Genomic DNA, 12,172 nt, shown 5'->3' with positions numbered 1-12,172 from the left:
AATATTTACAATGTAAGAATTTAATTTAAAAAAGTCACTGATACCAAGAAACCAGAAAACCTCAAACTAAAGAACAGATACCAATACCAAGATAATACAAATGTCGGAATTATCTGGAAGTTCACGGTTCACGTATTGCTGAAGCCTGGCTTGGAGAATTGTGAGCATTACTTTGAACGTGGAGTAGCTCTTCTCGGCCCGCAGGCTTTTACGAAGTCTTTATTTCTTGCAAATCCTGAAGGCTGATCTGGTTGATATAAAGTCCCCGGGAGCTTCCTTCTTTTGTTGTAATATGTGGATGATTTGCTTCTTTGCTCCCCTTCTTAAGCCTCCTTACAGGAAAATGGCATCCACTTGAGAAAACTTTTGACCTGTTACTAGACACTTGTGTGCCAGCTCTACATAGGTCTCACTGCCATAACCAATCACCAGCAGTAGTCGTGGCCGAGCGGTTAAGGCGGTGGACTGGAAATCCACTGGGGTCTCCCCGCGCAGGTTCGAATCCTGCCGACTACGGCAAGTTAACGTTTTGACACACGTACTTTATTTCTTTTTTTGCAGGCGTCTCCGCAGACCATTTAAAGAATTTTATGAACGGAATACGACTGGGACCCCAAGGGGGATAGACGAGGAGGACACGACAGAGCTAAGGAGTCGGGCAATTGTGGTTACAACCTGAGTCCAGGAGGAGCGGAAGACGCGACAAAACCCTTCAGACAATGGCCAACAGGAAGGCCGGTAGCGCAGAAACGGACAACGCCGACTTGACAGGTCATCTAATCCAAACTCTTCCTGTATCATTTCTTCTTCTTTATAAATTTATTTACTCTGGGCTGTGTCAGCTCTTAGCTGTGACATGCAGGATCTTTCATTGCAGCACGCAGAATTCTCTCCAGTGGTAGCACAGGGGCTCCAGAGTGCGTGGGCTCTCTTACTTTCCCTGTGGGATGCGAGATCTTAGTTTCCTGACCAGGGATCAGACCCTCATCCCCTGCATTGGGAGGCAGACCCTTAACCACTGGACCACCAGAGAAGACCCTATTATTTTTCTTTTTGACAGCAAAGATATCTGTCATTCTAAAAAAGAAATAGCTACTTCATTTAATGTATTCCTTTTGAAATATATATACACAGACCTGCATTATACATATTTTCTCCTTTCTCAGTTTCAAATAGGAATCTGATTTTGTTAGAATTAATAAAGTACTTTTCTCTTTCCTTTCTCTGTCTCTGTAGACAAAAATAGGTTTATATCTTTTATTTGGAGTTCATGGGATACGGTTTATGAATCTACATGAATACCTATACTGTCTAGCTTTAGATAGAACAACACACCTCATGAAATTAATTTAGTGAAAAATTGAATTTAAAGATCCACTGCAAGACACCATTGTTCTGCTTCCTGCTAAATTACCATTTTATCATTAAAATGAATATTTTTATAATTTTTGTTATTAAACTAAAAAAGAGCAATAAAACTAAAGCAAAGGTAAGAGGAAGAGAGAGAGAATTCTGACATATGAACTATGAGGAAAACTATAATCTCTGCTTTAGAATTCAATTTCTCACTGATTTAGTCTATTTCTCTGCCTTCAAATATGCACTAAAAGCAATATATTGGGGCTACATTTAACTGTTTGTATCATATTTCATATTAATTTACATTAACTGAATAATAGCATTGAAATTAAAATGGAGTTACTATGAATGTCACACATTTTCTGCTATATTTCTGGCTGGTTTTGTAATTGAAGAAATCATTTGAAGATAAATTTTATCTCTTCATGTTATTTTTTTTTCCACTTGGCTTTTCAGTTTCTGCTCATACTCTTTCAGTAAATACAACATGTTTTAAAAAACCATCATATATATATATATATGTTTGTGTGTAAAAAATTATATATGAGTTTGTATATATCTGTTTAAGCTTTTAGACATTAAAAAATTCCTTATATTGTATACAGAAAGATAAATTTTCATACTTCAAGACACAGGATGCGTTCCTAGTTTTATCACTAAAAAGTTGACTTTAGCTCTGTATCGTCTCTCTTTCTACAACTTCAGTTAATACAAGGAAAACATTTGTCAACAAATCCATGATAGGAAGCTTCTGAGAAGGTCTCCAATGATCCCTGCCTCCCTGAGTACAATTCTAGGCATTTAGGCAACATTGTTGAATGAAAAATACAATACAAAGACTCTTGTTTTCACTGAACTCAACTTATATATGAAATCTTCTATTTTCTGTAGAATTTGATGTGGCTGATTTCCATCCTCTTGAAAATCTGTCCCCTCTTGGTTTCTGTAGGCTGGTATTATTCTGTTCTCCTATTCGTCTTCAATTGTTTCTTCATCCTCCTTCACTGGCTCCGCCTATCATTAAGTCTTAGTTCCTGGGCTCCTGATTTATAGAATTCATTCCTCTGCAAACCCATTCATTTCCTCAAACACAATACTTATCTCTTTAAATGTAGCCTCTCAATTTTATATTTCTCATCCCATTTCCTATTTAGTGACTCCCTATTCATATATATTTCTATTTGGATAATCCCACACCTTCAAGTAATGACCTAATTATCACCAACTACTTAAAATGGGTCTCCTTATGTTCTTATATCGGAGAAGGCAAAGGCACCCCACTCCAGTACTCTTGCCTGGAAAATCCCATGGACGGAGGAGCCTGGTGGACTGCAGACCATGGGATTGCTAAGAGTCGGACATGACTGAGCGACTTCACTTTCAGTTTTCACTTTCCTGCACTGGAGAAGGAAATGGCAACCCACTCCAGTGTTCTTATTCCATCAATGACAGCACTAGTCTCTCACTCATCCAGTCTCACCATTAATCTTCTCTTTCTAATCAATCAAGTCCTGCTCATTTTGTCTTTACAGTATCTCTTGCATCCATTCTTGACTTTACATTACCATGACTAGGTCCTCAGCACTTGATGAATGGATTGACTATAATACTATCCTAACTAATTTCTAGTCTTTCTACTCCAATCTCTCCTTTGCACTACTTCTAGGCTAATTTTTATGAAATATTGCCTTCATCACATCATCATCCCGAGTCAGGAAACTTTAATAGCTTTCCATTGTCCATAAAACCTAAAATCCTCATCCTGACATTTTAAGCTCTCCAAATTTGCCTCTAGCCTATTTATTCAAACCAATTTCCTGCTATTAACCAATGCAAACTATTTACTCCAGTTAGGATGGTCTCCTTAAAGTTCCTAGAGCATATTAAGTTTATCTGGGCCTCTAGGATTTTGCTCATGATAGTCATTAAGCTTAGAAAGAATATTCCCCACTCTTCTGTTGTACAAAATCCTACCTATGCTTAAGTCTCTCTTGGCAACAAGTCCCTTACCACTTATACCCCTACTCTTCTTTTCTTAGTTAGTGTCTACTGCATATGTTCGGAGAAGGCAATGGCACCCCACTCCAGTACTCTTGCCTGGAAAATCCCGTGGACAGAGGAGCCTGGTAGGCTGCAGTCCATAGGGTTGCTAAGAGTCGGGCATGACTAAGTGACTTCCCTTTCACTTTTCACTTTCATGCATTGGAGAAGGAAATGGCAACCCACTCCATTGTTCTTGCCTGGAGAATCCCAGGGACAGAGGAGCCTAGTGGGCTGCTGTCTATGGGGTCACACAGAGTCGGACACGACTGAAGTGACTTAGCAGCAGCAGCATATGTTACTTGCTCTGCCTCTGAATCATATTTTTCATGGTATAGTTTTTCATTGTGTCAGTTTCCCTTGTAGGAGTTTAGTCTACTTAACAGTAAGACAAGGGTCATCATTTGTTCCCTCCACCACTTTTTTTCAGCAATCCACAACAGCAGATCCGATTCGAAGTTTTAAAAAATACTTAGAATCTCAAAGAGTCTTTGATTTCTGTAGGTTATATTTAATACCAACCATACAAAAAATTGGGTGTCCCAGGTGGTGCTAATGGTAAAGAACCCAACTGCCGATCAGGATACATCAGAGACACAGGTTCAATCCCTGGGTCAGGAAGATCCCCTGGAGAAAGACATCACAACCCACTCCAGTATTCTTGCTGGAGAATCCCATGGACAGGCGGAGCCTGGCAGGCTACAGTCCACAAGGTTGCAAACAGTCAGATATGACAGAAGCAACTTAGCACATACTAGGAGTTATAACTGTGACATTTTAAAAGTTTTGATTTATTTACTCTTTTACATATAACAACAAGAAGTCAAATGTATGTTTACATTAAGTAACATGTTCATGAAAAATATTTATTTTCCAAAACAAAATAAGAAGTAAGAAGGTTTGACTAATTTGCAAATCTTTTTAATATAAGAGAGTTCATTAGAAGACAGTTGAATTCCTGTGTCTCCTTCTGCATTCAATATGTTGTGATATGTTTTTTGTGATATGTTCTTTTAAAGTATATGAAGAAAATCTGGCCTAATGTAAGTATCTAACTGAAAAGTGGAAGAGTAGGTGAATAATTGTTTCAGATCATTGTGGATATTCTTCTTTAACTAAACCAAAATTTGACACTGGTAGTTTCTTTAAGACAAATGCAGTGGGGAATCTGAATCCATATTAATGAGTTTTTCACACATTGTTATATTAAAATCCACTGATTAGCCTTGTACTTTATTATTTTTTTAAAAAATTACTTTGGCTGCCCCGGATCTCTGTTGCAGCATGTGGACTCTTCGTTGTGGCAGGTGAGCTCTCTAGTTGTGGCTCACTGGCTCAGTCGCCCCAGGGCATGTGGGATCTTAGTTCCCTGACCAGGGATCAAACCTGTGTCTCCTGCATTGCAAAGTATATTCTTAACCCCTGGACCACCAGGGAAGTTTCCCAGCCTTATGCTTTAAATCAATCTTTACCCAAGTATGATTTTACAACATCATGCATCGATCATGTGAAAAATGGTATTTCACTGAGCTGTGTAGATCTTCCAAATGGTGACTTATTTCATTACATAATATTTTACAAACCACATGAGTTAACATCACTGCTGATCTTGAGAGTAACAGGCAGGAAGGCTAGGATCCCCAAGCGAGGGAATAGACTGCAAGTGTCAGACGTTTTTTTCCTCTCTCTTAAGAGGCAGGAGAAAACAAACTGCAAGCGTCAGATGGTTTCTTGCCCTTCTCTATACAAAATTGAAAGGAGGTTTCTTTTAAAATTCTGTGTTGCCAGGATCACACCTGGTTCCACCTGAACTTAACTTTTTCAAACCTTGAGCCAACCAATGAGTTTTTCTTGTGGAAATGTTTTTCTTAAGCTATGTTAATGAACTACGGATTTACCTTAGAATCTGCCTTTCTTCAAATCAGTTCTGCTTAAGGGTCAGAACCGATAATGGCTCAACAAACCAGTATGTTTTACCCATTTCTCTTAAGCTGTGTTAGTGAAACTATGTATTTGCTTGGAAATCGCCTTTCTTCAAGGTTCATGTCAATTGTTTTACGGCCCGGGATAACTCACCTTGTGCCAATGCTATCTCAAAATGCATGTTGTGGGTGAGGAGCCTGGTGCAACTCCCTGACTTTTGAGACATTTCCTTTCTCTAATTAGCAGCTTGCTAATAGGTATGTAACTTCTTGCTATAAACTAGCAAGGGGGTACTCTTTCTGCCCCCTTCTAATGTCTGTGTCTGAAGCTTTCTCTCTTTTATACTTTAATAAAACTTTACCCACCTCCCAGAATATTGGAAATAAAAGCAAAAATAAACAAATGGGACCTAATTAAACTTAAAAGCTTCTGCACATCAAAGGAAACTATTAGCAAGGTGAAAAGACAGCCTTCAGAATGGGAGAAAATAATAGCAAATGAAGCAACCGACAAACAACTAATCTCAAAAATATACGAGCAACTCCTCCAGCTCAACTCCAGAAAAATATATGACCCAATCAAAAAATGGGCCAAAGATCTAAATAGACATTTCTCCAAAGAAGACATACAGATGGCTAACAAACACATGAAAAGATGCTCAACATCACTCATTATCAGAGAAATGCAAATCAAAACCACTATGAGATACCATTTCACACCAGTCAGAATGGCTGCGATCCAAAAGTCTACAAATAATAAATGCTGGAGAGGGTGTGGAGAAAAGGGAACCCTCTTACACTGTTGGTGGGAATGCAAACTAGTACAGCCACTATGGAGAACAGTGTGGAGATTCCTTAAAAAACTGGAAATAGAACTGCCTTATGATCCAGCAATCCCACTGCTGGGCATACACACTGAGGAAACCAGAAGGGAAAGAGACACGTGTACCCCAATGTTCATCGCAGCACTGTTTATAATAGCCAGGACATGGAAGCAACCTAGATGTCCATCAGCAGATGAATGGATAAGAAAGCAGTGGTACATATACACAATGGAGTATTACTCAGCCATTAAAAAGAATACATTTGAATCAGTTCTAATGAGGTGGATGAAACTGGAGTCTATTATACAGAGTGAAGTAAGCCAGAAGGACAAACACCAATACAGTATACTAACGCATATATATGGAATTTAGAAAGATGGTAACGATAACCCTGTATACGAGACAGCAAAAGAGACACTGATGTATAGAACAGGCTTATGGACTCTGTGGGAGAGGGAGAGGGTGGCAAGATTTGGGAGAATGGCATTGAAACATGTGAAATGTCATGTATGAAACGAGATGCCAGTCCAGGTTCAATGCACGATGCTGGATGCTTGGGACTGGTGCACTGGGACGACCCAGAGGGATGGTATGGGGAGGGAGGAGGGAGAAGGGTTAAAAAAAAAAAAAGAAAACATCCCCAGGCTTTTTGACTCCAGTTTAAAAAAATAAAACTATAAATATAAAAAAAAAAATAAAACTTTATTACACAAAAGCTCTGAGTGATCAAGCCTCTTCACTGGCCTCGGATCAAATTCCTCTCCAATGGTCAAAGATGGAAACATGTGAACAACAAAGTAAAAATAATACAGTACTGAATTATAACACCAAATGTAAGATAAATATTTATGTGTCCTTAATGGTATGAATAAATAACTGAATAAATAAATTAATGGAGGAATAGAGAAAAATAAACCTTACAAAGGAATTACACATAATTTATGTAGATTCTCTCCTCCAGGAGTTGGAACTTAATTATTTTATCAACAACCTCTTCCCTATCGCTCTGCCTTCCCTCTACCACTGTGGGCAGGACTTGCTGACTTATTTCTGCTGCTGCTGCTGCTAAGTCACTTCAGTCGTGTCCGACTCTGTGTGACCCCATAGACGGCAGCCCACCAGGCTCCCCTGTCCCTGGGATTCTCCAGGCAAGAACACTGGAGTGGGTTGCCATTTCCTTCTCCAATGCAGGAAAGTGAAAAGTGAGAGTGAAGTTGCTCAGTCCTGTCCGACTCTTAGCGACCCCATGGACTGCAGCCCACCAGGCTCCTCCGTCCATGGGATTTTCCAGGCAAGAGTACTGGAGTGGGGTGCCATTGCCTTCTCCATGACTCATTTCTACCTGGAAAAAAAATTAACTTCTTACATGTCCTCTTACTACCTCAGAGCTGGCAGCAGGCACTCTCATTTTGAATCCCTCATACATGTCAAGTCTCTTTGACTTCTTTTCTCTTATTAGCTGGAGAAAACTCTGTGTACTTACGCGTACTTATGTGATCTGACTAGGCTCACCTGAATAAAGGTCAACTGTACCATCTAATATAACAATCACACGAGTAGTATCTCTTCATATATATACAGGTTCCCGGGATTAGGGCATGACATTTTTAGGGGACATTTTCAGAGTTCTCAACACACTGTTGTATAAATTTACACTGAAAATCAAATTCACACTTACAGAAAAATGATTTGTATGAAGAGTTAGATCTTTATAGAAAAATTGTTCTGTGAGAATCATCAGCTCTAGGTGTAACATAATTTATATTTCAAAATTATTTATCAGAAATGTATTCCAATATTATCATGGCCTATAAATATATGTTGCTTTCATTATGACAATTGAAAATGAGATTGCTGAAAGTGTAAATTTTGAGTATCCAGTCAATGATTTTGCAGGGTGAGCCAGAAAAACCTTATGACCAATAAAGTTATCACATTAACAAAATATTATTTATTGTATTATATAAAATTGACACCATTTTTTGCAATTCAGAAGTTTGTGTTGTTATTCATGTGTCATTGTTACTGCTATTCTATTTTATATATAATAAAAAACTAAAGGGAAAACATTTGTATTTTTGTATCTTTTACAGAATTTCCTGCATTTTCATTTTGTACTAGGTCCCACAAATTATGTACCCAGCCTTGATTTGACAAGAACATTACAAGAAAAGCAAATTACAAACCAATATCCTTCATGAACATAGACACAAAAATCTTTAATAAATATTAACAACTTGAATTCAGCAATATATAAAACAGATAATACATCATAAACAATTAATGATTACCCCAGGAATCAAAGTTTTATTTAATATTCAAAAATCTATAAAGTTAATTTGTAATCTTAACAGAATAATGATTAAAAAAACCATGTGATAATCACAAACAAAGGCAGAAAAAATTGACATCAATTCCGAATTAAAAGGAAAATCTCAGCAGACTAAGAATTCTCTTCAGCCTGATAAAAGGTATCTAGAAAAACCAACAGTTAACATAATTGTTAACAATAAAATATTAAATGCTTTCCCATTAAAATTAGGAAAATGGTAAAAACATATGCTCTTACCATTTCTATTCAGCATGATATTAGAGGCTGTAATAAGTGCAATACAGAAATAAAAAGCACAAAGATTGAGAAGAAGGAAAGTTAAACTGTTTTTTTTCATAGTCGACATGATCATTTCCATACCAACGCTAGTGTTAGTTGCTCAGTCATTTTCGACTCATATCGACCCCATGAACTGTAGCCTGCCAAGCTCCTGTGTCCATGGAATTCTCCAGGCAAGAATACCCGAGTGGGTTGCCATTCCCTTCTCCAGGGGATCTTCTGGACCCAGGGATCAAACCCGGGTCTCCTGCATTGCAGGCAGATTCTTTACCATCTGAGTCACCAGGGAAGCCCCAAGAAACCTGCAAAAAATAGAAAAGTTACAAGATATATGGGAAATACATTAAAATTGATCATATTCTTGCAACAAATAACTGGAATATGAAAAGTAATAAAATACTTACAAAAGCATCAAAAATGTAAGATGAATAGGCATACATTTAATGGAAAATGTGTAGTTTTCCCACATTGAATATTCAAAACATTGAAGACCTAAAAAAATTGAAGGATATAGCATGTTCACTATATGTTCACTTGGAAAACTCCATATTTTTAAGATTTTAATTCTCTACAAATTGATCTCTACTTTCAATGGAATTCTGATTGAAATTTCAGCTGACTTTTTTTTGGTAGATATTGATAGGGTATTTCTAAAATTTATATAGAAATGCATCTTGGCTAGGATTGCCAAAATAATCTTGAAAGAAGATTAAAGTAGAAGAACTTACACTATCTGATTTTAATGTCTAAAATAATGCTGCAATAATTAAGACAGTGTAGTAGATACATAAGAATAGATCAGTGGAACAAAATGGAGTCAAGAAATAGACTAACTCACAAATCAGCAAATGATTTTTGACAAAGATGCTGAAACAACTATTAAAACAAGCTTTGATTCACCTCTTACACCATATACAAAAATAATTCCAAATGAATCATAAACTTAAATATAAAAAGTAAAATTAAAAAATTAAACTTAATTAAAAAATTAAAACTCTAAGAAGAAACTATAACAGATCATCTTTGTGAACTGGAAGGTAAGCAACAATTTCTTGACTCCAATACATAAAGCACTAACAATAAAAGAAAAAAATGCTATCTATATTTTGTAAAATTAAAAAATGTCAAGACATCAAAAGACATCATTAAGAAAGACAAGAAAAAACAAACCACTATACTGGAAAATATATGTGCAAAATATATGACTGACAAATGGCTCACATCCAGACATTTAAAGAGCTCTTACAAGCCAATAATAAAAATAACCTGATAAAAGAGGCACTTAATACTTAGACATTTCACAGAAGGGTATCCACCAATGGCTAATAATGATGCTCAACAACATTAGTCATTAGATTAAAATTGTAATGATATACTACTACACACACTGAAATAAATAAAATTAAAAAGTGTTTAGTGACCACAGTTTGAATGCTGTGGTGTTTAGTTGTTTAATGTGTTCATATTTTCTAGGCTTTTTCTATGATCAGAACTATGAATGAAATATTTGTTAAGAAAAACTGCATTATGAATTCATACTAGTATCTCTAATGTAAATATAAGATTAAATTGTTCTATTTTTTATTTAAATTTATTTATTTTTAATTAGAGGATAATTGCTTTACATTATTGTGTTGGTTTCTGCCATATATCAAAATGAATCAACCATAGGTATACATATGTCCCCTTCCTCTTGTACCTTCCTCCCACCTCCCACCCCATCCCACCCCTCCAGGTTGTCACAGAGCACTGCATTTGATTCTTGTTCTATATTATATCCCTTTTCTCAAATGTTGAAGACGTTTATTGGGGCAGTTATTATTTGGGCTGCTATTATTTGATCAGTTGTTTGCTCAAAGAAGAAATTGCTCAGTAGGTAATGGAACTATTTCAATACTGAGCTGTTTGCTGGAAAGAAGGAACTGCATAATCAAACTAAGAGTGAAGGGAATTAATATTATTAATTAAATAATGGGGGAAAATTCCAATCCTTGAAAGAGAATGATGTCTTGGTTCATTAGGGGGAAATCTTTGCTTTGACAGAAAGATTGCTACTTAAGGAACTGCCATATTGGAGGCTGAATGAAACACAGTGGTATAATATAACTACCTAAGAGTTTTTAATTCCATATATCATTGTATAAATTAATAACCATTGTTTTTAAAATTCAGAAGATGTTTTCCCCCAGCTATGAACAACAACAACAGCAACTGTTAGAGGGGATTTGATATTGTCCTGACACTGCTTATTCTTTTATTGGATTTCCCATCAATTATTTCATTTCATCTTTGTAACTACCCTTACAGGTATGTATGGCAGGTATTATTTTCCCCATGTGAGAGATGAGAATGTTCAGGGGTGTGAAATAACATATCCAAGATCACTTACATATCTAGTAAAAAATACTCTCCATTTGTAGCCCAGTGCTCTTTCCATGACACCAGAAACAGTATAGTAACAATAAAACAAGGGCTATTCAAGCCCTCCGGTGAAATGTTGAAGTACACTCACCACAAGAAACGCTTGTGTTCATTCTAAACTCAGCAATTCATGACAAGGTCTGGGGATAGAGTAGAGAAGAGAGGACTGATAACAATCAGGTAGACCAGCAAGATACTGTAGTATCTACAGTAGTTAACAATTTATTCTAAAACTTAATGACTTAAAACAACAAGCATTATTTCATATGGTTTCTGAGAGTCAGGAATCCAGGAAAGACTTAAAAGGATAGTTCTTGTTCAGAATCTTTTATGAGATTGCAATCAAGTTGTCAACCAGGGACTGAGACCCACTCCGGTATTCTTGCCTGGAGAATTCCATGGACAGAGAAGCCTGACAGGTTACAGTCCATGGGGTCTGCAAAGAGTCAGACACAGCTGAGCAACCAACACTTTCACTTTCATTAATACTTAGGGGCATAGTGCCAAATTGCCTGGGTTTGGATTCTGGTTCTACCACTTTTTAGCTGTGTGACTTTGGGCAAGTTATTTAATCACTTGGAGCTTCAGTTTCTTCATCTGTAAAATAGGAAGATTAATAGAATCTATCTTACAGGTGTTGTTGTGAGGACTAGATGAGTTAATACAGGTAAAATGTTCAGCCAGTACCTAGCATTTGGTAAGACTGTCTCTCAGTGTTAACTACTTTGGTAGCCAGCCCCCAAAGTGGCTCTCCAATGATCCTCTGTTTTGAGGATTGAGACTCTGTTCGTGTGTTTGTAGTAAGGCCTCAGTTCCTCTTCAGCTGCTGACCAGAGGCCACCACGGTTTGTCATACCATGTGGACTTCTCCATGGGGCTATTTGACTTGGCAGATTGTTTTCTTCTCTCTGAGTGATCTGAGAGAGAGAGCAGAAGTGAGTGACAATGTCCAAGATGAAAGATGAGATCTTTTATAACCTAATCTCAGAAGTGAC

General features: G+C 37.0%; 1 long non-coding RNA gene and 1 other non-coding gene across 2 annotated transcripts; one reads left to right on the top strand and one right to left on the bottom strand.

Moving 5' to 3' along the window:
- The first annotated feature begins 434 nt into the window (after positions 1–434).
- On the top strand, positions 435–516 carry TRNAS-GGA. Its single transcript has one exon. It is a non-coding gene; the product is annotated as a tRNA-Ser (tRNA).
- An 8,500-nt stretch (positions 517–9,016) lies between these two features.
- LOC113886845 lies at positions 9,017–11,440 on the bottom strand. The gene is made up of 3 exons (XR_003509566.1): positions 11,269–11,440; positions 9,161–9,248; positions 9,017–9,058 (listed from the first exon to the last, which is right to left on the bottom strand). It is a non-coding gene; the product is annotated as an uncharacterized LOC113886845 (long non-coding RNA).
- Between the last annotated feature and the right edge of the window lie 732 nt (positions 11,441–12,172).

The sequence above is a fragment of the Bos indicus x Bos taurus genome, chromosome X (genome assembly GCF_003369695.1).
Source record: "Bos indicus x Bos taurus breed Angus x Brahman F1 hybrid chromosome X, Bos_hybrid_MaternalHap_v2.0, whole genome shotgun sequence".
Classification (NCBI taxonomy): domain Eukaryota; kingdom Metazoa; phylum Chordata; class Mammalia; order Artiodactyla; family Bovidae; genus Bos; species Bos indicus x Bos taurus.
Note: the sequence above shows the minus strand (reverse complement) of the source record. Positions and strands in the feature narration are given on the sequence as shown.